At 35.7% G+C, this 26,606-nt stretch overlaps 1 protein-coding gene across 6 annotated transcripts in view; it reads left to right on the top strand.

Annotated features, from left to right (window-relative positions):
- Positions 1-26,606, top strand: part of Sumf1 (sulfatase modifying factor 1) — a 671,842-nt gene that overhangs the window by 305,105 nt on the left and 340,131 nt on the right. The window contains exon 15 of one of the 6 annotated variants that reach the window (XR_015439150.1): positions 12,831-13,182. The exons of the other annotated variants lie outside the window; for them this stretch is intronic. The gene's annotated coding sequence lies outside the window, so the exon portion shown is untranslated. Of the gene's footprint in view, positions 1-12,830; positions 13,183-26,606 lie in introns of those variants that run through there. 6 annotated transcript variants of the gene reach the window in all.

Below are 26,606 nucleotides of genomic sequence, written 5' to 3'. Positions count from 1 at the left end.
TCCTTATTTTATTTTTTAGTATTCAAGAAGGGTAATATTAAACAAAACTCCCAAATTAAAAAACCATTGTCAAGTGTCTTGAAATTAAAGATCTTAGTCCAGGTCCCTAGTAATTGTCTCTAACCAAATAAAGCACAGGCAAAGGTCATTTGGCACTGTAATATCCAACACTACTCTCCCTGATGTGCTTAGATGCTTTTCTATTTGTTACTTCTATTAACTGGGTGTAAAGAAATACCTAGAATCGTACATAGGATGATTATAGGAAAAAATGCTTTCTGCTTCCTCTAATTTATTCCACATAAATGTAGACAAATTTCCTCCTTGGTAACAGGCAAGTCTGGGTTTCTTATTTTGCAGGAAAACAACAGGGTTTTAGGCACAACTCTTGGCCTTATTGATCAATACTAATAAGCTTCATCAGTTTGTGGCTAAATTTTTTGAGGAGTTTGAAAATGTTGCTTTTATTGTCTTCCCTTAGCTTATGCACAGAGATTGATTGTGCCCCAGGTATACACTCCTAGCTCCTGATACTTATATAGAACTTGGACCTTGTCTCCTAACACTACTGCCGGAATCCAGGTATTGATAGATTAGATAATTTAAGGGAGAAAAATTACATTGTGTTTCTCCTTTTTAATGTGTACCTTAATGTAATGATGATATTTATTCCTGGGTAAAGCAAATTCATTCTTCTCTGCTAAAGAGAACATACAGATAAGCATTTGGTTGAATGTTGATGATGGGACTTTATTTTCTCGAACTGAATAGTCTCCATAGATAATGGCCCTATGATCTAATTACTTGAAATAAGTTTCTTCTAAACCTAAGTCATCAGTTTTGGCAGAGGTCTACTAGTATCTATTGGCCCACATCTAAAAATCCTATGCAGAAGTGTTAACAGCCTATAGGTAATACTTCACTACTAGCTTGTGTTGAAAAGTTCATTAGTAAGAAACATCATTTGAGAGTCTGTATTATATGGGAAGTTTATTGAGCTTTTAAATACCTGAGTACATATTTTTCAGGTTGTTATATTACTATATAAATATTTTATATCATAGAATAATTCTGACAGTGATGATAATAGGAGCTAAAACGTATTGAAACCTATTGAATATTTGCTGTTCAAGGCTAAGTGACTAATTCTCATCACAATCTAAAAAAAGTAGGTAGAACTTATTACTATAAATTGTAGTAAGCTCTGAACTCCTTTTCTTTCTTTCCTTCCTTCCTTCCTTCCTTCCTTCCTTCCTTCCTTCTGGCTTTCTTTCTTTCTGGCTTTCTGACTTTCTTCCTCCTCCTCCTTTTTTTTTTTTGCTGGGTATTGAATATGAATGCTAGGTATGTGCTATACCACTGAACCACATCCCTAGCCCCTGGATTATTCTCTGAGGAAAATCTTGTCTATATCGGCAAATATTAACTTGACTTTTCTTGAGTTTTATAACAAAATGCTTAGTCTGCTCTTTACTTAGATACACATGTCTTCAGTGACTTAGAATTAAGTGGACTTCAATTCTCTCCTGCCCAGTTCTTGACAAGACCTTAGCTGTGAGGAATATTACTGATGAAAGAGCATGTGGCCTATCCAATATGCCCTTGAATTCTCTTGGTCCAATTTATGGTAGCCTTCAGTCTCATGTTAATATTTAAATAGATTGCAAATAAAATAAATTTAAAATTCAGTTCCCCCTCAAAATACTTTTAAGTGCTCAATAACCTACAGGCAATGGCTTTCAGACTGGGTAGAACAGATATAGAGTGCTATGATCATTGCAGAACATTCTGTTGGGCTGAGATGCAATAGACAATTAGAAAGTTTCACAAAAGACTGCACTTGGGGTGGGTATGTAGTTTGAGTAAAACACTTGCTTAGAATTCAGGAGGCCCTAGGTTCAATTTCTAGCAGCCCCGAGAAACAAACAAGCACTCAAACAAACAAAAAACCAAACTCCTTTATTGCAAAATAAATAAACATTAAAAAAGACTGCCTTCTTTTATATAATAATATAAATGTATAGCCACATAATATAGCCACAAGTTCACATGTCCCCAGGCTACTCCCTCTTCTGATCAATTGACTACAAGTTCTATAATACCTTCAGGTCTGCTAATTTGCTAGTATGACTCACACATTCAGGAAGGTGCTATACTTAATAATAGTTTTATTGCAGTCTATCCATCAGGATAACCAACTGTAGAGACATAAAGGGTGAGGCCTAACAGTGTCCTAAGAAAGAGCTTCCACATCTTCACCCCTTGGGAGAGGACCTATCATCCTCCTGACACAGTGGTGCAATCATCAACCAGGAAGCTTACCTGAACTTTGGTATCAAAGTTCTATAGGAGTTTAATTATTTCATTAGTCAGCTTTGCATTACTGTAACAAAATATCTGAAATAATCAACTTAAAAAGAGGAAAGGTTTATATTGGTTCACAGTTTGGAAGGTTTCAGTCCATGGACAGTTGGCCATTTGCTTTTGGGCTTGTGGTGTGGTAGTATACTATGGTGGGGTTGTGTGGCAGAGGAAGCTTCTAACCTGATGGAGGCTGGGAAGTGAAAGGGAGAAGAGACTGGAGTCATACTATCCCTTTGAGGACATGCCCCTTGTGACCTAGGACCTCCCACTAGCCTCTACCTCTTAAAGGTTTCACCACTTTCTAATAGTATCAACTCAAAGACCAAGCCTCTAATACATGGGCCTTTGGGAGATATTTCAGATCCAAACTGTAGCAATTACATAGTCATGACTCATAATAAGGGTTCTAAAGCTCAAAATTCTTTCTTGTTTTTTCCTTTCAGTGAGGTAAAATCCAAGCCTCTTGTGGTTGGCAAGAACCTACATTAGTAGCCTGTTTCTCCTACATTTTGTACTAGAATCTTGTGTGTTTTGTGCCTTGCTAATTTATCAGCACCTCAGTCATACTGAACACATAGTAGACCCTCATTATGTAGTTGCTGAGTGAATAAATATTCATCCATTGTCTGCTGTATATAAGTGATGAACTCCTTGAAGGCAAGCATTGTGATTTAGTTTTGGTATTTATGCCTAGAGTTGCTAGCAGCCCAGAGTAGGGTATCAGTAAAAGTTCGTTAAGTTTTATTGAATTAAATTTGGCCTTTGTCATTTATTGTCAATATAAGGAACTTGGAAAAGTTCCTTAAACTCTTGGAGCCTGATTTGTAATGTCTATTTCTCAGAGTTGTCAAGACAAACAGAGGTAATTGAATATAGTACTCTACAAACATAGGTGATTGTTGCTTTTATCACTGGTCACTTTTCTGCTGAATATGTCAACAGTTTTTATTAGTGATGGATCCTCAATAATGGCAGAGCTATTCCTTACTGCTCTTCACAGGATTGAGATACCTCATGATAAATTCTCAAGAAGTTAGAAGGATGCTATAATAACTATTACTTCTTTACTGCTTATTTTTTATTTTTTATTTTATTTTATTTTATTTTTTAATTCTTTACTGTTTATAATAATGCAAGCCTACTTGGTAACTTGGAACTGCCTACAGACATGTTACTGTTGACAACACACAGTTCTCGTTTCCCCTGTGCTTCCCTTGTATTTCCATTAGCCATGTAATATGGTTCTTGCCAGCTAATGATTAGCATCTAACTGTTCATGCATATGGTTTATTAAAAAACAAAGAACAAAAACTCCTGATAAAGATTATTAGTTCATTTAAAAACTAGTTAAAACTCACAGAATATATGTTTTTTTATTTTAAAGTGTAATCATTAAATATAGGGGCTTTTTCTGGGGGTAGGACTAAGAATCTTTGCAATTATCAATGGTTACTTGGCAAATTAAATTGGAGTGCAGTTCACAGTGTTGTTAAGCAAAACAGCTAGTGGAGCTATATTTCAAAAATGTGTTCCAAAGTGAAAGGTGATGAAAATTGATTTTTGCAGATGCTCAGATAAAAGCGGCCACTTTATATTAGGCAGAAAAAGGCAGTTTGAGATAATTTCAGTTTAGGGAAAGGGTAGTTTTAAATCATCCAAAGAATAGGCTCATACTGGGAAGGCTACTGGAGGGCACATACTGAAAATATTGAAGGTGTTATCACTGACCCAAAGGGTACAGAGGATTAAGAAGACCATGAGAGATAGGTAAGACTGGATCATTTATTTTAACCCCCTACTTTATTTCTTTAATGTATGCCTCCTCTCACTGATCCTGTTAGCAATCGCTTAGCTAACCTGCATCTCTATTTAATGGGCACTAAATCTATTAAGCCTGATCTTCAGGTATTATGTTTGCATATTTATCAGGAATTCTGTAGGAACATTATTTTTGTCCCCAAGATTATGATGATTCCAAGCATGGGTTTTAGACATTTTGAGACTGTCTACCTTTGCAAAATTTCCCTGGAGTCACTTCCCATTTAGATATCCACCAACTGTACCCAAATAGACAAAGTTAACCTTAAGTTACATCAACTTGTGGGTAGTCATAAAAATGTAGACATGTGTTAAAGACAGAAAAGTACTCACTCTTTGGATCCTCCCGATTTGGCATTCCTATCTCTATCCCAACTTAGGGAATTAAAATATAATGTAACTCCCCCAACATATTGCAAGCGTCTTTATCCAAAATGCTCAGATTTCATGTTTTTCAGAATATTTAAATGTATACATCTATCTATCTATTTATCTATTATCTGTCTTGTGGATGGGACTCAAGTATAAACACAAAATTCATTTTATTTTTCATGTAAATCTTACATATAGCCTGAAGGTAATTTTATACAGTATTTTAAATAATGTTGTGTATGAAATAGTTTCATAGTGCTGAATTTTCCACTTATGGAATCACATAAATGCTCAAAAAGTTTCAGAGTTTTGGATTTTGAATTTTCAGTTTAGGAATGTTTAACCTATACATTCAAAAACTATTCCTAACAGATTAATATTTTGGACTCAATGTATAAGTAACTGATTTATCTCATTCTCCTATTTTCTGTTTTACCAGAGCTGACTGACTTGACCAAATTGCTTATGTATTTTAAGCTCACAAAATACCAGATAAAACCCATTGAAATTTTTGTTTTCTAGGTGAAAATGGTGAAATGTTGTTAATTTTATGTAGAAAACCTAGTAACAATAGCTAATACTAGCTAACATTTATTACATATACTTATACATACTTGTACATACATACATATATTTACATATATACATACTTAATCCTTACATATACTTACACATATACATACTTAATCATTTTTGATGTAATTGTTCTTATTGTCCCTTTTATAGATGAGGGTGTATAGAGATTACGCAAATTGCTCATGATGAAATGGCACAAAGGGATAAGCCAGGATGTGACCCTAACTGTTCATCTCCCAGCTTGTTGGGTTAAACACTACACTGCCTCATATAGTCCCAGACCATGTGCATTGTAACCTCATTAAATAAATATTGTATATGGTTTTATCCCTTTAGAAAACCTCATAAAGGGCAGAAATCTGGGCAGTAGATTTTCAGTGAAATATTTATTTAATGAGGTTACAATGAACATTGTCTAGGACTATATAAGGCAGTATAGCCTATCATGGTGCATAAGTTCAGTACTTTGGGAGGATAAGACAGGAGGATTAGAAATTTAAGCCCACCCTGGGAGACTTAGCAAGATGCTGTTTCAAAATAAAACATTAAAAATGTGTAAAGGTTCTGGGTTTCATACCAAGTACCACCCTTCCCTCAAAATAGAAAAAAAAGGAGGAAAGTAGTCAGGAAGAGCTGAATAGGTCAAGTACAGAGGATTTTTGGGGTAGTGTAAATATTCTGCATACTGTAATGATAGATACATGCTATTTAACATTTGTTGAAACCTGTAGAATATAAAACACCAAGAATACATCCTAATATAAACTATGGTTTCTGGGTGACTATGATGTGTCACTATTGTTTTAACAAATCTAATATTTTGGTATGCCATGTTGATAAAGGAGAAATGTAAGTGTGTATCTATGGCATGTAGGAAAAGTCTCTATATCTTCCTCTGAATTTTGCTGTGAAGCTCAAACTTCTCTTTAATAGAGGTCATTAAAAATTTATCGTGAGGGGTCAGCATCCACGTCATTAAAAGATAACAATATGTTCTAGATATATATAATATATAGATAGATTGTCTCTTCACTCCATTACAGTAATTGATTCCTTTGCTGTGCAGTTTTAATCTGATCTAATCCCATTTGTTGATTCTTGCTGTTTTTTCTTGTGCAATTGAGGTTCTGTTTAGGAAATCTTTTCCTACACCTATAGCTTCACATGTTTTACCTATTTTACTTTCTAGTACTTGCAGTGTTTCTGTTTTAATGTTAGATCTTTGATCCATTTTGATTTTAGTTTAGTACATGGTGAGAGATATGGGCCCAGTTTCAATCTTTTGCAAAAAGATATCCAGTTTTCCTAGCATCATTCGTTGTTCCTCCAACATATGTTTTTGTTCTCTTTTTCAAAGTTCAGATAGCTGAATGTGCCCAGGGATGTTTCTGTGGCCTCTATTCTACTTCACTGATCTACATGTCTATTTCTGTTCCAGCACTATACTGCTTTTTAAATTAGTTTTTTAATTGCTTTGTAGTATAGTTTGAAGTCAGACAATGTGATGCCTCCTACTTTGCTCTTGTTTACCAAGATTGCTTTTGCTTTTCTGGTTCTCTTCTGGTTTCTTATGAATTTTAGGATTGATTTATCTAGATCTGTGAAGTACACCATTGGTGTTTTGATTTGGACTGCACTGAATCTGTATATGAGTTTGGGAGCACAGTCATTTGACAATACTGATTCTGTCTATTCAGGAGCAGGGAACATCTTTCCATTTTCTGAGGTCCTCTTCAATCTCCTTTTCAGAGTACTATTGTTTTCTTTGTAGAGGTCTTTCATGTCTTTGGTTATGTTAATTCCTAAGTACAGTATGTCATTTTTTTGAAGCTACTGTGAGTGGTTTTACATAATTTCCTTATCATTGAGTTCAAGAACTAAAAAAAAATAGATCATCTAAAATAAGAGACCCAGCAAGAAATGGGCAAGTGAAATAAACGTACACTTCTCAGAGGAAGAAGTACAAATGACCAACAAATATATGAAAAAATGTTCAACATCTTTGGCTGTGAGAGAACTGCAAATTAAAACAATGTTAATATTTCATCTTACACTAGAAAGAATGGCAATCATCAAGAAGTCAAAAATAACAATACTGCCATGGCTATGGTGAAAAAGGATCCCTCCTACATTGCCAGTGGGTATGCAAACTAGCACAACTACTATGGAAATCAGTATGAAGATTTCTCAAAGAATTGAAATCAGAAATTCCATAGAACTCAGCTATCTGCCATCTAGATATCTTCCCCAAAGAGTTAAAGATATACTACAGTGATACATGCTTACCAATGTTTATAGCAGCACAATTCATAATAGTTAAATTTTGGAAGTAGCCCATATACCGATCAACAGATGATTGTATAAAGAAAATGTGGTATCTATACATAATGGAATACTACTTGACCGTAAAGAAGGACAAATTCAAGACTTTTGTAGGAAAATGGATGCACATGAAAAATAGAATGCTGTGTGAAATAAATCAAATGCACAAGCTTAAATAGCATATAGTACTTCTCATTTGAGTAAGGCAAAGTACAAAGAGCATAATGAAGGATAGATAAAAGGAGACAAGGGGATAGATCTCTCGCAAATGGGATGGGATTCTGGAGACTGAAGATGAGAGGAGATGGGGAGGGGAAAGGGAATAGAATAGAAATACGCCATAGGGGAACTCACTTTTCAGTCCCCTTCTGTCTCTCTTAGACAGAAGCTTTCTTTCTCTCAATAAATTTTTCCTACTCTTAACCTCCATTGTTCCTAGAATTCATTCTTTGATTTTAGAGAACGCAAATTCACATTTCTGATATCTAATAGGTTTGGGAGTTACATCTCTTTCCCCTATATCATTTTGGAGGTCTTCCACCTAGATTACGGGTCGGAGTTCTCAACAGTGTTCGGTTCAAGGCACTTCCCTCTTCTGTGCCTGCTGGATTTCAAGACAATGTTTCCAAAATGGTCTGCAGGCCCTGTCCTCACTTCAGACCTGGAGGAGTGTGGCAGAGTGAAAGGACAATAGCCCTTGGAAGTTCCTGGGTGTCAGCCTCAGCAGCTCCAACTCTCCGCCAGTGTGACCATAGGAGATACATAGACTGGAAATGCCAGCTCCTGGACGTGAAGGTGCTCTGCAGGCTTCCTTCTGGGATCCCCCCTTCTGCTGAAAGGCTGCATGGTCTCTGAGCCAGAAGATCAAAAAGGAAAAACAATTTGCCCTCAGATGATGTTTACCCCAAGTGGCTGGTCAAGAACAAAGAAGAGGCAGTGGGTAACAATATGTGGGAAGAACATGGACATCAACTGAGGAAGTTAATGTTCAAATACCTAGAGCTAAGATCTGCAGCAAGGTGTTATTTTCTCAATGAAGGGAGGTTGTTATTTTCTTTTTTTAACCTCTAACAATTATGAAATAGAACATCCAAACAGAAAACAAATGCATATTATAATGAATTACTACAATGTGAACACCCTGCATCAAGAAATAAAACTGGCCAGCCCAGAAGCACATCTTTGTTTACCTTGTAGAGCACACCTCTTCCCTTCCCTCTTGGGGTATCTCTATCCTGACTTTGTTCAAATCACTTCCTTGCTTTTCTTACCACCTGTGTATGCAAAGTTTTTATTATTTTTAAAGCAATATCACTTCTAAGAAAAAGAAATATGTCATATACAGGAACCTAATAACTTCAATGAAGGTAAACATTTTATGACATAAATATGAGATAAGAGTAATAAAATCAACAAGAATGAAGGTGGGGAGAGGGAATTTAGGGGAAGTGGGAGGAAAGGGAAGGGGATTTAAAAAATCAAGCTGTAGTATGTACATGTACCCATTCCCTAAGATAACTGTAAACTTCATATACTGCAAACATGTACTAATAAAAAAGAAAAAACATAATATTGTGCTGTACAGTGAAATACATGTTAAGGACTGGGCCCATGTTCAGAAAATATTGTTAAACTGAAAAATTATGTTGGTAACATGAAGTCCAAAGGAAGTTTAAGAGAAACTTTGTGGGCAATAATTTCAAAATTAGAAGACATTTATTAATCAATAATTTTCAATTATTTTTGATACACAAACCCGGCCACTGCTGTTCATATATGCTATATTACCAGTGGTAGTAAGGATAGATGGAGAATTTTCTCCACTTGATTCATTGGAGGAAACTTTGATTTTAATTTATTAAGAATCTCTTAGTTAAAATCTGTTGTATTCAATTTTAAGTCCATAACTCTGTGCATTGATTCAGTAAACCCTTATTGAATGTGCCACTCCCTTGGAATTATAACAGTAAACAAAATATATTCCCTGGCCTGAAGAAGCTCATAGTCTTCTAAAGTGAAAAATTGTTTGAGTAAGAATTTGAAGACCTGAACAAGAAAATCAGTGTTTCAGTACAGAATGAACAATGTTTTACTCAGAGGCTTTCTGACAGATAGCTATGTAGTCTGTGTGGCATTATAACTTAATTTTGTTGGTGGCTCAGAAGATCAGTGATCCACCTTCATACTGTATAGTCCCAATACTTCAGGTCCTACTCAAAGGTATTAGTAACATACTGGTTTGTATTACTTGCAAGGTAGTTTTTTCAGTAGATGTTTGATTTGGAAGTGTATCTACATTTTTTCTAGAACCAGGTAAAATTACACCAGTGTAACACAAAGAAAGAGTGTGGCTGACTGTATCTTCATCAACTTTGCTAACCTCATGAATATATAGCATTATGAGAGCAGACAAGCTACCTTTTCACATTTTCTCTAAAAAGAAAATTTTGTCAGCATTTGAATAGTGACTTTACATCTTATACAGAGATTAGTGCCTGTAGTTAGTATGTAAGGCCAAATTTGGTTATAATGAATACTACCTCAGAATACCCAATACAATTCTTCTTATAGGGACATTTTTATTACAGCACAAAGGAACTAAGACTGGCTAGGAACAGTAAATCATTCATTTTATCTTCTGCTCACTCTTGGCTGTATATTTACTGGGTAATATTGTGGGCTGAATTGTCCACATTATTAAATTATTGTTTTTATTATTATCATTACTATTATTTTTGAGCCATATATATTTGCATTTGTGTAGGTTTAAAGGGCACATAAGAATAAGCCACCAATTATGTCTCTGCTCTTCGTTATTTAATTCTTTTTCAATTCAGTTCTTCCCCATTACTGTAACAATTCACGTTAAGTGAGGTCATTTTGGAAAAAAATGGTAAGATTGAACCTCTAAACACAAGCTCAATCTCCAATTTGGAAATGTTGATCTTCAGGTTCTGATATTTAAAAAAAAATCTTGATATCTTATGATGTATCATATCTTCCCCTTACCATAAGTCTTCCACTCAAACCAAATCATCTTAATGATTTGATGCCAATGTTATAAATTCCCTACATTTATTAAACATAAAACTTGTAGCATCTTGAATGTATTTAAAATGCATGTGACACAAAAAGGAAAGGGTTTCAGATTAAGGTGGTTCAAGATAGCTAAGGCAAGACTTGGTGCTTCTGCTGTGTCTGGCTAAATTAAAAAATACTCCCTTTCAGTCTTACCACAAACTGCTTTTTTCATGGAGCAATGTCAAACCAGCATAATTGATAATTCTAGCAATTCACAGACATCTACAGTAATCTATATATATACAAATACTTTTCTTCTTTTTTCTTAGTAATCTTGTATCACAAGGTTTTATCTTAACTCTATTGTAGCACTTATTACAACTGATCTATTGGTTTATAATCATTATAAACATTATTGCAGTTATTTTAATTGTGGCAACTCTTCTTTTATTGTTTTCTGGTGCAAATATTAAATTTCAGCTGCTACCATCCACATTATTATTAAGTTTGGAGTGACTTTCAGTATGTGCTGTCCAAGTTTGAGAAGGAAAACATTTTTTTTCTGCTATACCCAAAGATTAGAACACTGTAGACCCTCAGAACATATTTGCTAAAGACAGAAAGCATGAAAGTGCTCATTACGGTTATTGGACTGAAGTAGGATAATGAATCTTACATCAAATACTTTACCAGCATATTTGGTTGATTCAAAGAAACAGTCATCATCTCCTAGAGCTGAAAAATCATTTGCCCATCTTTGATTATTTTAAGCGCATGTGACAATATTCTGAACATGTAAACATTTTTATAATTAGGTAGGATTATATATGATATGTGGACCATATCTTTAAAGCTTCCTCATGGATTGTTTAGTAATCAGGGACCATGCTTTGAAGCTTGCATACCACGTGATTCCTCTAAGAGAACTCATAGATATAAAAGGAACATATTATGTAAAAATCCTAACACCTTACTATAAAGCCATAAATATACTCATGACAGTGTTGGCAAACCTCTGACATATGTGCCAGAGCTAGCTGTTTGTTATCATTCAAAGCTCTAAAAGTTTCACCATCACTGGAAATTATCTCATGACAAACTTTTACAAATAGAATATTGTAGGTGACATAGGATGATTATATTTTATTTTATCTTATTTTTTGTGGTATTAGGGTTTGAATCTAGGCCAGCATTCTACCATTGAGCTATGTCTCCAACCTTCATATTTTAGTTATATCAGAGAGGCATTTATGGAACTTTTTTTTTTTTTTGATACCAGGATCGAACTCGGGTCCTTGTGCTTGTGCAGCAGGCGGTGAAACCACTGAGCTAAATCCCCGGCCATTATGGAACATTTGTAATGTTAGAAAGCATATGGAAAATGTCTAACATGTTTCAAAATTGTTTTTTAAACTACACATAGAATTGGGTTTACTTATGATCTGAATCTGAGGACATAGAATATTAAAGGTAGAATGATGTTCAAGACAATCTTCAGACTGAGCCTACTCTCTTGCCTTTTTTCTTTAATGCCTCTAGGTAATGTGTCAGTACTTGTAAGATAGCCTAAACCTTATGAGTTAGCTCCCAATTTTTTGCTTTAACTAATGAGAACTTGATTTTCTCTTAAAATTCATTGTTTCATTGGTCTTAGATATAGAGAATCATATTCCAGGTTTACAAGAATAGAAAAATCATTGATTTTCTGTGTTTTTTCCATTAATCTTTTTTTAATAGATCCTGCTGAAGAAGTGAGTTTGTAAGGATTTTCTCTCTAATTAGTTAACTCTCAAACTAAATTAGGTTTGAATCAGCAATCTGAAATAAATACATTAAGATTATTATCTGATGAGTGCTATCAACTTTATTTCTGTCTCCAAATTATTAGTCTCCTGTTTGTTTACATAATAAATTCAGTAGGAGTAATTATGTACTAAGAACATGATTCTGCCACTTTAAATAAACTGTTCAGCAACTAAAACCTCAGGACTATAATTAAAGGCATCACTCACAGCTTCCAATTTTAATACATAAAGGAGAAGGACATGATGAGATTTTAATGAACTTGCTTTTGCCTTAACTATATTACTTTTTGATTTTGGTCTGGATATGATGATTTCAAAACACCACAAAATGTTACTAAATATTCTTAATTTCATAGTATGGGATTGTAGTACATTTAACTGTCCTTGCCTCTGACAGTTTCTAAACTATTCCTTAAATGCACAATTCCATCTAGTATCTGGAATAGAACAATTCTTCAAGGTAGTTTAGTCAAATTAGTAGGGCAGTGAACTCTTTTATTTCAGTTGGCTAATGAAAGAAAGTATACAGTCATATACTTTGTTCTCAAGCAGATTATCCACTGGAGACTTTGGTCTAACATAAGCCCTAGCTTGGATCTGCCTAAGGAACGAACATAGAAGAAGCACTTGGAAACTCATGACCTGGGCTGCACATCTGAGTTGTGGAGTTATCTGTATTGAGTCACAGTCTCCTCGTATGTAAAATGTGGGGTTATGAGGAACATCTCAGATTAAAAATGTGAGCCTTTTTATTAACTTGAAAGTGTAGTGCTAATATTGACCACAATTACTATCAACTAATGTAACCTGAAGTGCTTCAAAACTATACCTGAAGTACAAAGAAAAAAACCTCCTTTTATGTACATGTATCAACTCCCCATGATGAATGTAGTCATTATGTATTGCAATCATGTACTAATAAAAATTTGAGAAAATTTGAAAAAGAAAAAAACCCTTCCTATTGTCTTGCTATTGTGTTTGAAATTTGTATTATAAAAATAATTTCTTTAAATTATTATTTCTTTGTGCTTCATCTCAAATGCTGTTTAGAACATACAGACTGCTAGATCTCACCCCTGGCCTACAAAATTGCAATCTCTAAGCTGGGACTCAGGAATCTGAATTTTAACAACATTTCTTGGCAACTTTTAGGCATACTAAAGTTGGGAACTCCCCCAAAAGGCATTGAAACCTCTGTTAAAATATCAGTGCTATTATGACAGGGTGACATGGGTCAGTTTTATTGGCCTTTAACATTTGAACAATAATGAATATACTGGAATACAGTATTTAAAGTTATAGGGATCAGGAGATAGGCCAGGAAAAAATAAAGCAGAAAAAAAATGAAGGTAAGTGAATGGGCAGAGAGGTAGCAAGAATAAGACCTCAAGGTACTGACATAGTCCGTTGGGATTCATGAAGGATTGATCTTAGGACCTCCTTAAATATCAAAACCTGCAAATGCTCAAATCTCTTATATAAAATGGCATAATATTTGCACATAACCTATATACATTGCACTGTACACTAACATCTCTAGTTTACTTATAATGTCTAATATGATGTTAGTACTATGTAGAGTTGGTTATACTTTATCATTTAGAGAATAATAACAAGAAAAATTTTTTCATGCATAGGCCAAATGCAGTTTATTTTAAATATTCTTTCTTTTTTGAAAAATATTCTTTTGAAAAATATTCTTTATTTTTTGGTACCAGGGATTGAACTCGGGTCCTTGCACTTGCAAGGCAGGCGGTGGAATCACTGAGCTAAATCCCCAGCCCTAGCAACTTGTACTTGTTAGAAAAGTGCTCTACAACTGAGCTCCATCTCCAGCCCTCAAATATTTTCAATTTGAGGATGGTTAAGTCTATGGATTCAGAACCTGGGGATATAGAAGGCTGACCAGCTAGAATGAATAGAAAGCCAGGATAAGGTGCTGGGGCCAAGCAACATTAAGGGGTGTCAAAGAAAAATTTTCTCTATTAGGGGCTCTAATGGTTTAAATATGAAGTGTCTCCCAAAGACTCATGTATTGAGGACTTGATTCCTAGTGTGGCAATGTTCAGAGGCAGGGCCTGGAGAGGTAATTAGATCATGGGGGTGCTAACTTCTTCAACTGGTTAATCTACTGATGAATTTATAGCTAAATAGTCTTATAGGAGGTGGGGCCTTGTTGGAGAAAGTGGGTCATAGGGGTGCCTTTGAAGGGTATATTTTGTCTTGGCCACATCATATTTGGCTCTTTGCCTCTCTCTCTGCTTTGTGGCCACTACGAAATGAGCAGTTTTGCTCTACCATGCCCTCCCCACCATGATGCTCTGTCTTGCCGCAGGGCTAAGAATAATTGGAGCCAGCTGATCATGTACTGAAACCTCTAAAGCTGCTACAAAAATAAATATTTTCTCCTTAGCTGGGATTTTAGCTCAGTGGTTCGGCGACCTGCTTCACAAGCTCAAGGACCCGAGTTCAATCCCCGGTACCAAAAAAAAAAAAAAAAAATTCTCCTTTAAATTGTTTCTTTCAGGTATTTTGTCACAACAATGGAAAGCAACAGAAAATTGATATCAAGAAGTGAAGTTGTTGCTATGACTATTCCTGACTCTGTAATTTGGAATTGGTTTGCGTGAGGAGTTTTAAAATGTTGGAGGATACACATTAGAAATACCCTGGGCTGCTGTAATGGGTAATCCTCATGGAAGCTTAGAATTCTCATGAGGTTTCAGATGGGAATGAGAACTTTACTGGGAATTGGTCTAGAAGCCTTTTTTTTTTCATCTGGCAAATTGTCTACATTTTTGTTCATGCCCTAGAATATGGGAGACTTGAATGTAAAGGTGGCAGACTAATAAGTCTGATGGAGGAAATTTTAAAGCAGCACAGCATTCAGGTTGTGGCATTGGTGTTTCTCACTTAGTTTATCCAAATTTATGACAAGAATTTTGAGCAAAAAGCAAAGTAGAAGGATTTGAAAAGTGTTCAGTTTGGTCAGAAAGGAAGCATGTTTAAAGTTGTAGCCAAAGAGGGTATAGTTACTGAAACTATTAGTGCTGTTAAAAAGAACCCAAGTACTTAGCACAGGGACAATAGGAAAGATGTCTTAAGAGGATCTCAGAAGACTCAGAGGTGTAAAGTATAAACTCATTTAAACAACATTATATCGAGAAGAGCTCTTTGGGCCACCCTTTCACAGGGCCACCCAGGAAATTTTTCCCCTAGAATTCATCTCACCCTGCTCAGCCATCTAGGCACTTAGAGGTTACTGCATTCATGGTCTAAATGTGCCCCACTACTGTTTGAGCTGGTGGCACTCCCACTAGTTTTGTAAGTATGTGAAGTATAAGAGTTATGAGGTCAAAGAGGCTTCCATCCAGATCCAAAAGAAGCCCTGGGAGACTGGGCAGTATGTGGCAGGGTTGGAATCCTTGCAGGCAGCCCCTTAGAAGACTATGCATGAAGCTGTGAGACTGAAGGCAAAGCTGCACAGGAGAACCCAGAGATTCCACAAATGTGTCTTAGTTTTGAGTGTATACCTAGAAAGCTCACCTGTAAATATTATTGACATTGTAAATTCATTGCTTTCATTATCAAGCTTATCATTGTTCTACTTTTTTCGTTATGTTTTAAATTTTGATACTGACACCTCCATTCATTTAGTTTTCTCAATCCAAGAATCTGAAAATCCTGACAATTTTCCTTTCCCTGTGTTCCTTAAGGGCAATTAATTATTAAATGTTGCTAATTGAATCTTGCAAATATTTCAAAACATATTTCAAATTTAAGTACCCCCTATCCTTTGCATCACCATTTTTTTTTGTATTCAGTTCTTTTATTGGTACATTGTAGGTATACAACACAATTACATTTCTCATTGGGAATTGTACCTTTACATAATGCATCTTGGTTCTTACTTTTTCCCCATTCCTAGCCCTCCCTTCACGCCCTCCACCCTTCCCTATTTACAAAGACTTTATTTCCATTTTTTCCATTTCTCATCATTTTTCCTTTCCCTTCTTTCCTTTCCCCTGCCCCTCCCACTACCCCTACCCCTTTGGACCTTTTCTTCCTATTTTACATTATCGATTAGTCATTCTAATCATTGGTACATTTTAGGTATACAATATAATGACATTCATCATTGGAAATTTGCACCTTTACATAGTCTCTCTTGGTTCTTATTTTTCACCCTTGCCCAGCTCTCCCTTCAACCCCTCCAGTCCTCCCTATTTACAAAGCTTTTGTTCCTATTTTTCCATTTTCTCATTTTAATCCCATTCCCTTCTATCCTTTCCCCTAGCCCTCCCACTTCCTTCCCCTTTGCCCCTTTTCTTCCTATTTCACATGACCTATTATACATTTCATCCTAATTTACACTTTCAGTTTCTCACACCAGAGAAACTATTTGGTATTTACACGTGTGTCCTATTTATTTCACTTAAGAGTATCGCCTCAATATGCATCCACTTAGCTATAAATGTCTCTAATTTCTCATTTTTTATGGCTGAGTAGTACTCCATTTTATAAAAAAACCACATTTTCTTTATCCAGTCTCCACCTGATGGGCATTTGGGCTGTTTCCAAGTTTTAGCTATTACACACTGTGCAGCTATGAACATGGGCACACATATATCACTGTGTTATGATTCTTTTAATTCTTTGGGGAAGATCCCCAGCAGTGGAATAGCAGGGTCAAATGGGACTTCCAGTCCTAGTTCTTTGAGGTATCTCCATACTGATTTCCACAGTGGTTGCACCAGTCTACACTCCCACCAGCAGTGGAGCAGGGTTCCTCTTTCCCCACAGCCCCACCAGCATTTGTTATTGGTTGATTTCATGATAGCAGCCATTCTTTCTGGAGTGACGTGGAATCTCAGTATTGTTTTCATTTGCATCTCTCGAATGACCAGTGATGTTGAACATTTTTCATGTATTTATTTGCTATTTCTACTTCTTTGTGTGAGAAATGTCTGTTCATTTCAGATGCCCATTTTTGGATTGGGTCTTTAAATTTGGGAGGTCTGATCTTTTTAAGTTCTTTATAGATTTGAGATAGTAGACCTTTGTCTGAGGAAGAGCAGGTGAAGATTTTTTCCCACATTGTGGGTTGTCTCTTCACACTGCTGGTGGTTTCTATTGCTGTGCAGAAGCCTTTTAATAAGAAGAGATCCCTCTTGTTGATTGTTTGTGCTAGTTCACGGGCAACTGAGGTTTTGTTCATAAAATCTTTTCCTACACCAATGTCTTCAAGGGTTCTACCTAACCTCTGTTCCAACTGGTTCAGAGTTTCTATTTTAATATTTAGATCTTTAATCCATTTTGATTTTAGTTTAGTGCATGGTGAGAGATACAGGTCTAGTTTGAATCTTTGGCAAGTTGAAGCCCAATTTTTCCAGCACCATTTATTAAAGAGGCTATCTTTCCTCCAGTGAGGGTGTTTGGCTCCTTTATGGAAGATGAGATGGCTGAGTGTGTCTGGCGTTGTTTCTGCATCTTCTAATCTGTTCCACTGGTCCTCAAGTCTGTTTCTTTGCCAGTACCATGCTGTTTTTATCACAGTAGCTTTGTAGTAGAGTTGCAGGTTGGGGATTGTGATACCCCCTGCCATGTCTCTGTGGCCTAGTATTGCTTTTACTATTCTGGGTCTCTTCTTGTTGCAAATGAATTTTTGGATTGTTTTCTCGAGGTCTATGAAGTATGCTGCTAGGATCTCAATTGGAATTGCATTAAATCTATATAGCAGTTTTGGAAGTATGGCCATTTTCACTGTGTTAATCCTTCCTACCCAGGAGCAGGGGATGTCTGTCCATTTTCTGATATCATCTTCAATCTCTCTTTTCAGAGTGCCATAGTTTTCAGAGAAGAGGTCTTTGATTTCTTTTGTTAGGTTCATTCCTAGATATTTCAGTTTTTTGGATGCTATTGTGAAAGGAATTATTTGCTCTATTTCTCTCTCAGTGAGTCTGTCATTGGTTTAGAGGAAAGCTATTGATTTTTGTGTGTTGACCTTGTAACCAGCTACTTGACTGAATTTGGTTATTAAGTCTAGAAGACTTTTGGTGGCGTTCTTGGGGTCTTCTATATAGAGTATCATGTCATCTGCAAATAATGACAATTTGACTTCTTCCTTACCTATCTTTATTCCTTTTATTTCTTTCTCTTGTCTAATTGCCATGGCTAATGTTTCCAGAACTATATTGAACAAGAGTGGTGATAGTGGACATCCTTGTCTTGTTCCTGATTTGAGTGTGAAAGATTTCAGTGTTTGACCATTTAGTATGATATTGACTGTTGGTTTTTCATAGATGGCTTCTATCAGTTTGAGGTAGAGACCATCTATTCGAATTTTTTGTAGGGTTTTTATCATAAATTCATGTTGGATTTTGTCAAATGCTTTTTCTGCATCTATGGAGATAATCATACGGTTTTTGTCCTTGGCTTTATTGATATAGTATATTACATTGATTGATTTTCGTATATTGAACCATCCCTGCATCCCTGGGATGAATCCCACTTGATCAGGGTGTATGATCTTCTTGATGATCTTCTGCATTCTGTTTGCCATTATCTTACTAAGGATTTTTGCATCTATGTTCAGTAGTGACATTGGCCTATAGTTCTCTTTTTCAGTTGGGTCTTTCTCTGCTTTGGGGATCAAGGTATCACCATTTTCTTATTTGAAGTTTGCTTCCTATAGAAACCTAACTGCTCTCCTGCCTCTGTTCTTTTTGCTTTTGAAACTAAGTCTCACTATGTTGCTCAGCCTGATCTGGAACTCATGGCCTCAAAGCTGTTCTCCTGCTTGAGCCTCTCAGTAGCTGAGACCACAGGTGTACCTGCCCCCCCCCCCAGCTCCATTCTGCCACATTCAACCCATGTATTGCCTTCACCAGGTTCTTTCTAAAATATCTCTTTGAAGCATCACTCTTTTAAGATGATTTAAAGGTGCTTAAGAGGGTAGGATGTGCTCTCTTCAGCTTGTACAAAAGAACATCATATCAAAAGATATCATAGTATATCTGCTACGGTCTGCTTTCTCATCACACCCTGTGACACTGGATGTTTCAGATATTCATTAGTACTTCCTTTATCCTGTACCTTGTGTTTTCTTTCTTTTTAAAAAAAGTTTATGAACCTGTGTTTTCGTTTATCTCTGAATGCGCTGTTTCTCTGTTTAGCATGTACTTTCCAGCCCATACCTCCATCATCTCTCCAGCTCAGAAGCCCATCTACCTGGACCATAGTCATTCTTCATGGCCCCATTCAAGAGAGAAGCCTTCTGAGCATGGGCAGACCTGGGTCCCATTTCTTTGTGTTGCCTTGTCATAGTGCTATTTATTTTCCTATCTACATTTGGACTTTCTTAAAAAGCACAGATTACTTCTTATATTTCAAGGCCAGGAAAATACATAATAAAATAAATGTGCTAATTTATATTTGATGCAATCTTTTGTCTAATTTAGATGAAATCACTTGGTCTGAATTATTTAGATGATTCTTGAATTTGTTTGGTCCATCTATATGCATTTATGAAACTCAAGTCTAAATATCAACAGACCAGTCCCTCCAAGTGGATTTATCTTTTACTTTTAGTTTTGTCTCCTGTTCTAAGGACCTACTTTTATAGACTCCCATATGCTGACTAACATTTTGTCAAATGCATGATGGAGAATTTCCTTATGTATTAGAGAATCCCAGAATAGATTTTAGAGCATCTGCAAATACTTCTTACTGCTGATGGTGGCAAAACCCTTAGTAGTTGGCAAAATTTTGCATGGTGGTGGTAGGGGAAATGGGTCACATGGAGTAAGGTGTTTATTCAGCAATACTGGAATATAGAATATTCTCTCTCAGGACATTTGAATACAGGTTGAACATCTCTAATCAAAAAATCTGAAATCTGAAATGCTCCAAAATCCAACTCTTTCTGAGCACTGACATGCTGTTACAAGTAGAACATTCGACAACTCACTTTGTGACAGGTTGATGTCAAAACGGAGACAGTAAAAATATTCCATAAAATTACCTTCAGGGTAATGTGTATAAGTGTATATGAATCATAGACTTGGCTCTCATCCCCAAGATATCTCATTATACATATGCAAATATTCCAAAATAAAAAAATACCCAATCTAGAATACTTCTGATCTCAAACACTTTAGATAAAGGACACTCAGCCTGTAATTCCTTTTACCAAAGCATGCATTTGAGACTAATATTCTGTTTTTTCATTTTCAGGACTAAGCATTCTTCATGACAGAATTTCAGTACTGTTCTCCTCATGCACAGGAATGGGTGTACACTATAAAACATTATGTATTTTCAAACTTCTTTTATCTTTTACTTCTTGTAGAAACATTGAGGTATAGTCCATACATCAGTCTCTGATTTTAATCTGCTTTGGGATTTATTCTCCATATAAGCTATGAAGATAAAGCTGCTGTTCTTTTTGTGTATGGTATAAGAAATGGATTAGTGTTCTTCTTTTTTGCTAATGGATATTCAGCTGTTCTTATCACATTCTTCAATTTACAAAATATATTACAAATAAATTTAATATTTATTGACTATGTACTATATGACTATTCAATGATTAATAAGTACTATGGATACCAATTTTTCTATTGAATAGAATTAGTACTAGGAAGGACAAATCTCCCATCTTTTGTTATATCATGAAAGGCTTGGAACTGTAGGCTAAAACGTTTTATTTTCATCCTTGAGCAAATCAACATTACTGGAGATTTTTAAGCAAGATAGAGACATGATACAGCTGAAGTTTCAGGTGATTTGGGCAGATTGAGACAGTAATAAGCAGAGTTTTTTTTACTAATTCCAAAATACAGTCATTTAGGTGTAGATCATATGCTGGTATGAACATGTTTGGCAAGGGAGGAATTATTAATTCTTATCAGTCATCTAGTTATGATTGAAGGAATATAACCTACCATGCTATAAAATCTCTGAAAATTGAGGCCCTATCTATTGTTTAGTAGTTACTGCCAGCACTCAAACACATTTTGAGCCTCAATAAGCGCAATACTGGCATGACAGACTCTGGGAAGAAATGGACACATAAGGACTATTATTCTCTATTGTTAGATTACTGTACTTCCTACTGGGTTTTCTGAGAAGAAAGTTACAAACAGATGACCTCTCTTCCTCTCCTCCAGAGCTAAATAGTACTTACTAAGAGACTTACTGCTCTTTCATTTTCAGAAAAAGGCAAGCCAAATCCCAGCACTTGCTTCTTTGACCTTTTTGTTATGCTTCTTGCAGAAGAGAGTAGAGTGCACTATCTGATTTGCCATTGCCACCATCAAGCTATCTATCAAACAACCAATGGTTCTGACAATTTTGCTGACTTTTTACTTAGCCTCTCGCAGGTGGTTTAAGCACAGGTTGAGCATTTCTACTTCAAAAGTATCACGTCTGAAATACTTCAGAATCTGAAACTTTTCACAAACTGACATGATATCACAAGTGGAAAATTCCATGCCTGACATTATGTGACGTCAAAACGCAGAGACACTAAAAATATCATGTAAAATTACCTTTAGACTTTGTGTGAAGGTGTTTACGAAATATAAAAGAATTTGTGCTTACATTTGGGTCCTATCCCTAAGATATCTCATAATGTTTATGCAAAATTTCAACATCAGAAAAAAATCTGAAATCTGGACTCAAGGATTTTTGATAAGGAATACTCAACCCATACAGTTTGTGTGTGTTCTATGGCAAGGCTGTTTCAGAAATGGAAAAATGTGGCCAATCAATAGATGACCGATCCTAGAAAGTAGGAAGCAGGATTAAGCCTAGTCATATGTTGTAATCTTCACATATGATATGAAGTGGTGTAGGAAGAGCATAGACTGGGAGTCGGGAAAACTTGGTTCTCATTTTGACACTGCCTGAGTCTTAAGCAAGATTCTTATCTTCTTTAAGTCTCAATTTGTTTCTGTACAGAGGAGCTGAAAGACTGTCCTTGTACAAAAATGTTTGAGAAAGTGGATCCAAGGAAAATTCCCTGGGATACTATACAAGAAACCCCAAATATCACCAAAGAAAATGAAGGAAGTTCTTTTAATTGGTCTTTGGAGATACACAGATCACTAAATAGATTTCCTTACATTTCTACAAAAAGTCTATAAGGTCTTCCTTCCTTTCTTCTAAGAAAATTTACATAAAAGGGAAGGTTGAATCCTGCAGGAAGATTGAGTCAGTTTTTAGTGTGATAAAAACATAGAGAGAAAATTGGCTCTTGGAGTGTTTTTGTTTCTCTTATGTTCAATGAGCTAAATTGATTTGGAAACCCCACCAAACTCCTCTTAACAGGGGAGTATCATAGCTGCATTTCTTTGGCAGTGTTTAGTTCAATATCCAGAGACATTAAATCAAACATTTATATGCGTTTGACCCAGACTGGGCATTCCTTCCCTTTCAGGTGACCCGCTTGGGCTAAATAGTAACTTCACAGTTTTAGAGTGCCAGCTCTAAAGTGATGAGTTTTGATGAGTTTGCAGCTTTGTGAAATAGTTCACATTTTTCAGTTTTCCTCCACTGCCTTTTGAAACATTTGTTTATATTTCCATTGTAATTTACCTTATTCTGCTGGGTATCTTCATGTCATTAATGAAAACGTTTAGACTATAATAAGCTCCTTGAAGGCAGAGTGTGTTTTTGTTCCCTTGGTAATTGCAAAGTATGCTGAGTTCGACACCTGGCGCAAGGCAGATGCTCCTTGAGTTGAACTCAATTGGATTGAATTCTACTGGTTTGTATAACAATTAGATATTAGCTTAAATGAAATCAAAGCTTTTGGCAATATTTTCAACTTCCTTGCTCTAGGTACATGGCAGGGCTCTCAGGCCCATGGCTCAAATACAGAATATAACATGGGAAGCATGGCTTAAATATGGAAATATTCTTAGAGGCGTAGTACCCAGGAGATTAGTTTTTAGCTTGTGGTAGGGTAGAATCGGTCAATTCTAGAATCTATATCTGTTGAAACCAAAACAGTTAGTAATAGATACCTTTTTATCTCATTTAAACAGGAAGGTCTGAAAATCCTGGTTAGCTTTTGCTGGAAATGGATTAAATAGTGGAATGTATAAAGATAATCAAAGGAGTAAAGGAAGTAGGATATAACTCTTCCTGATGATTAAAGGGTAGAATACTAGGAAGAGAAACTCTATGAACTAATTACAGCGGATGTTCCAAAACTCAGCATTGTCTTCCCAATGACATAAGTAATTCTGAAAAAGTGACTCTGCAAGTAAAATATAAAAATATAAAATGAAAAAGAACTATTTGTTTAAAATATTTTTGGGATAGAAAAAAATCACTTCTTCCTACATAAGGTGGACAAAGGATAATGCCAGAATACTGAGAAATGCTCCATCATAAGCTCATGGATAATAAACAGTTCACTTCAAAAGCAACCTCAAATGACTCTCAAGGGATCATAATATATCTACGAAAGGCCTCTTCACCAAAGTAGCTAATAGTTCAAAGAAAATGAAGAACATGCCCAAGGAATTGGGTCAGTGGTGAGATAGAGAAGTGAGAAATCTATGTTGAAAGTGTTTGTGATGCTAAACAACCTAGTATTTGTTCCACAAGTTATACTTATCACAAGACCAATATTAAGTAATTAAATAGGTGGGCACACTGAGATTACTGATTAATTTCATTATCAGAAGGATAAAGGGTAGGTGGTTGGTTTCCAGACACTGGAGGGTGCCATGGGCACTAAAAACCTAGAATATGTTCAAAGGTTCTCTTTAGACCAACTTTGAAAAAGAATGAGACTAAATATTTTTGTAATAGCATGCATTTATATATGAAGACACATGCATTTTATAATCAATACCATTAATCACTCAAATTTGTACTTATTCACTGAGGATAATGGAAAGATGGCTTTATTAAAAAGATTTAGTAAGCATCTACTGTGTGCTGGACACTGTTCTATGCACTAAAGATACAGTGGAGAACAAAACAGATACAGTGTCATTTTCTTTGGAGAACCTTCACTCTAGATTAAAATATATAATTATATATTAGACTATATAACACAATAATATAACAGATTATATAATATACACTATATATAATATATTTTAATAATTATATAATATAATCAAACTCAAGACCTTACACTTTTGAGGCAGGTGCAGTGCCACTGAGCTAAATACCTGGCCTGAGTATATGCAAATTTTGGCAGGAGGTAGAGAGAATTTTCATTCTGTTTTGTAAAAGCTGTGTATCTTGTGTGAGTCACTTTCTCTCTGTGGGCCTAAAGTTGTTCATTTGTCAGATCAGAGAGACAGCCCAACTTGAAATTTCTATGAGTCCTCCTCACTTCTGTAGGAACCTTCCTTCCATTCTGTAGGAATTCTTGTGTCAAAAATACAGAACCATGTTACTTTCTGGTGATGAGAGGGCAAAGGCATTTTGCCATTTTATGCTTTATATTTCACAAGCCAAGTCATTACTATTCTCTGGCACGTAAGTTTTCTTTCCTAGTTGCCAATAAAATACAAAATCCCAGATTGAATGGTTGCGCTCAACTTTGCTTTATGTGTCATACCCAGACAACTTGCTGTGTTCAAGGAATGGGATCTATGATGAGCCTAGTGTTTCAACTGTAAAGAATATCTTTGGAAGGAAAGGACAGATGGAACCTCTGTAATGGGGAAACTGATTTTGATTTTATGTATATTTTGGGGTTAGGGCGGTTCCTCAAGGAGGTGGTATGAAGATACTACGAGAGGCTAAAGATATACTGAACAATCTAACCAGCAAATATTCATTCTGTCAGTTAGGATTCCTATATACAAGCGAAAAAGACTAACCCTGGCTAACTTAGCATGAAATAGTTAATTAAATTGTTATAGAACACAAATTTCTTGTAAAGATAAAGAACAATCAAAATCATGCAATAGAATTGATTTGAAGAGAAAACTCTAGCCACCATCAGTACATCTTAGAAGCCACAGTCTGTACCACTGCTATTTCTTCCCCATAATCTGCCTTTCTGTAACATATTTCTGCCAAGAGGCAAGGAGTGGTCATTCATCTCTTCCCTTTGCTTCAACAGCTTCTAAGTGTCTGGAATGGAAATATTATATGGATATGGCAAGGGATTTAGAGAAAGCGAGTATCTAATATTTTTAGCCTTTATAGAAGGGTTTTTTTTCCTCTTATCCCCTCCATGCCCCACATAACAACTTATTAAATGGAGAGTTCTCAAATACAGGAAGAGGATCTGAAGCTAGGTAACTCAAATGAACAGCAAACATCCACTACATCTATAACATGTTAATTCCACAGTCTTCCTTTGCTTTTGAGACCTCTCACTGTGCTTTCTTTGGCACTGACATTACTCTTCAGAGTGAGAAAAAGTTAGTCCTTCCATGACAAAAGCATGTTTCATGTCATTAGCTACAGAGAGTTAGATGAGGTCTCAACAAGATGATTAGCTCCTTAATGTTTTCCTGGACAAATATTGTGCACCCTTTTGAATGAATGCCACCTGTGTTCTTTGCAAATAGTCTTTTTGAAGTTTGGCAGCATAAAATGAAAAAGTTTATCTCCTCTTCTCTGCTGAGCCCCAGAGGTCTTTCCCCTCCTGAGTTTGCAGTGACATCCTTCCCTGCTGACCATAGGGCAATTTTCAGAGAGAATCTTTCTTAAGTTTTACGTGTAGGTCAAAGAAAGCTGTAATTTTGATGTATTCTGGAACTGAGATATGTTAGTTGCTGAGCTACTGGCTAATGAGCACAGTTGACTTTTCTTCCTACAATGTGGTTCTTTGAAAAATTCCTATTTTATTTTCATTTATTTATTTTCTGTGGTGCTGGATATCAAGCCTAAAACCTTGTGCATGTTTAATACACATTCTAATTACTAGGGCAGATCTCCCAGAAACATTTTTATTTAAAAATTCTGAGTCTGTGGGCCCATTTTCCATAGCAGTGTGTACACAGTAGGCAATCAATAAATATATATTTTTTATTAAATTCTTTTATTGGTACATTGTAGATATACAACACAATTACATTTCTCCTTGGGAATTGTAACTTTACATAATGCATCTTGGTTCTTATTTTTTCCCCATTCCAAGCCCTCCCTTCACACCCTCCACCCTTCCCTATTTACAAAGACTTTATTTCTATTTTTTTCCATTTCTCATCATTTTTCCTTTCCCTCTTTCCTTTCTCCTGCCCCTGCCCCTCCCACTACCCCTACCCCTTTAGACCTTTTCTTCCTACTTTCCATTTTCGATTATCCATTCTAATCATTGGTACATTTTAGGTATACAATATA

This window comes from Heterocephalus glaber, unplaced genomic scaffold (genome assembly GCF_053883595.1).
Source record: "Heterocephalus glaber isolate CG9 unplaced genomic scaffold, H.glaber_assembly_v1.0 deba00001472, whole genome shotgun sequence".
Classification (NCBI taxonomy): domain Eukaryota; kingdom Metazoa; phylum Chordata; class Mammalia; order Rodentia; family Bathyergidae; genus Heterocephalus; species Heterocephalus glaber.
Note: the sequence above shows the minus strand (reverse complement) of the source record. Positions and strands in the feature narration are given on the sequence as shown.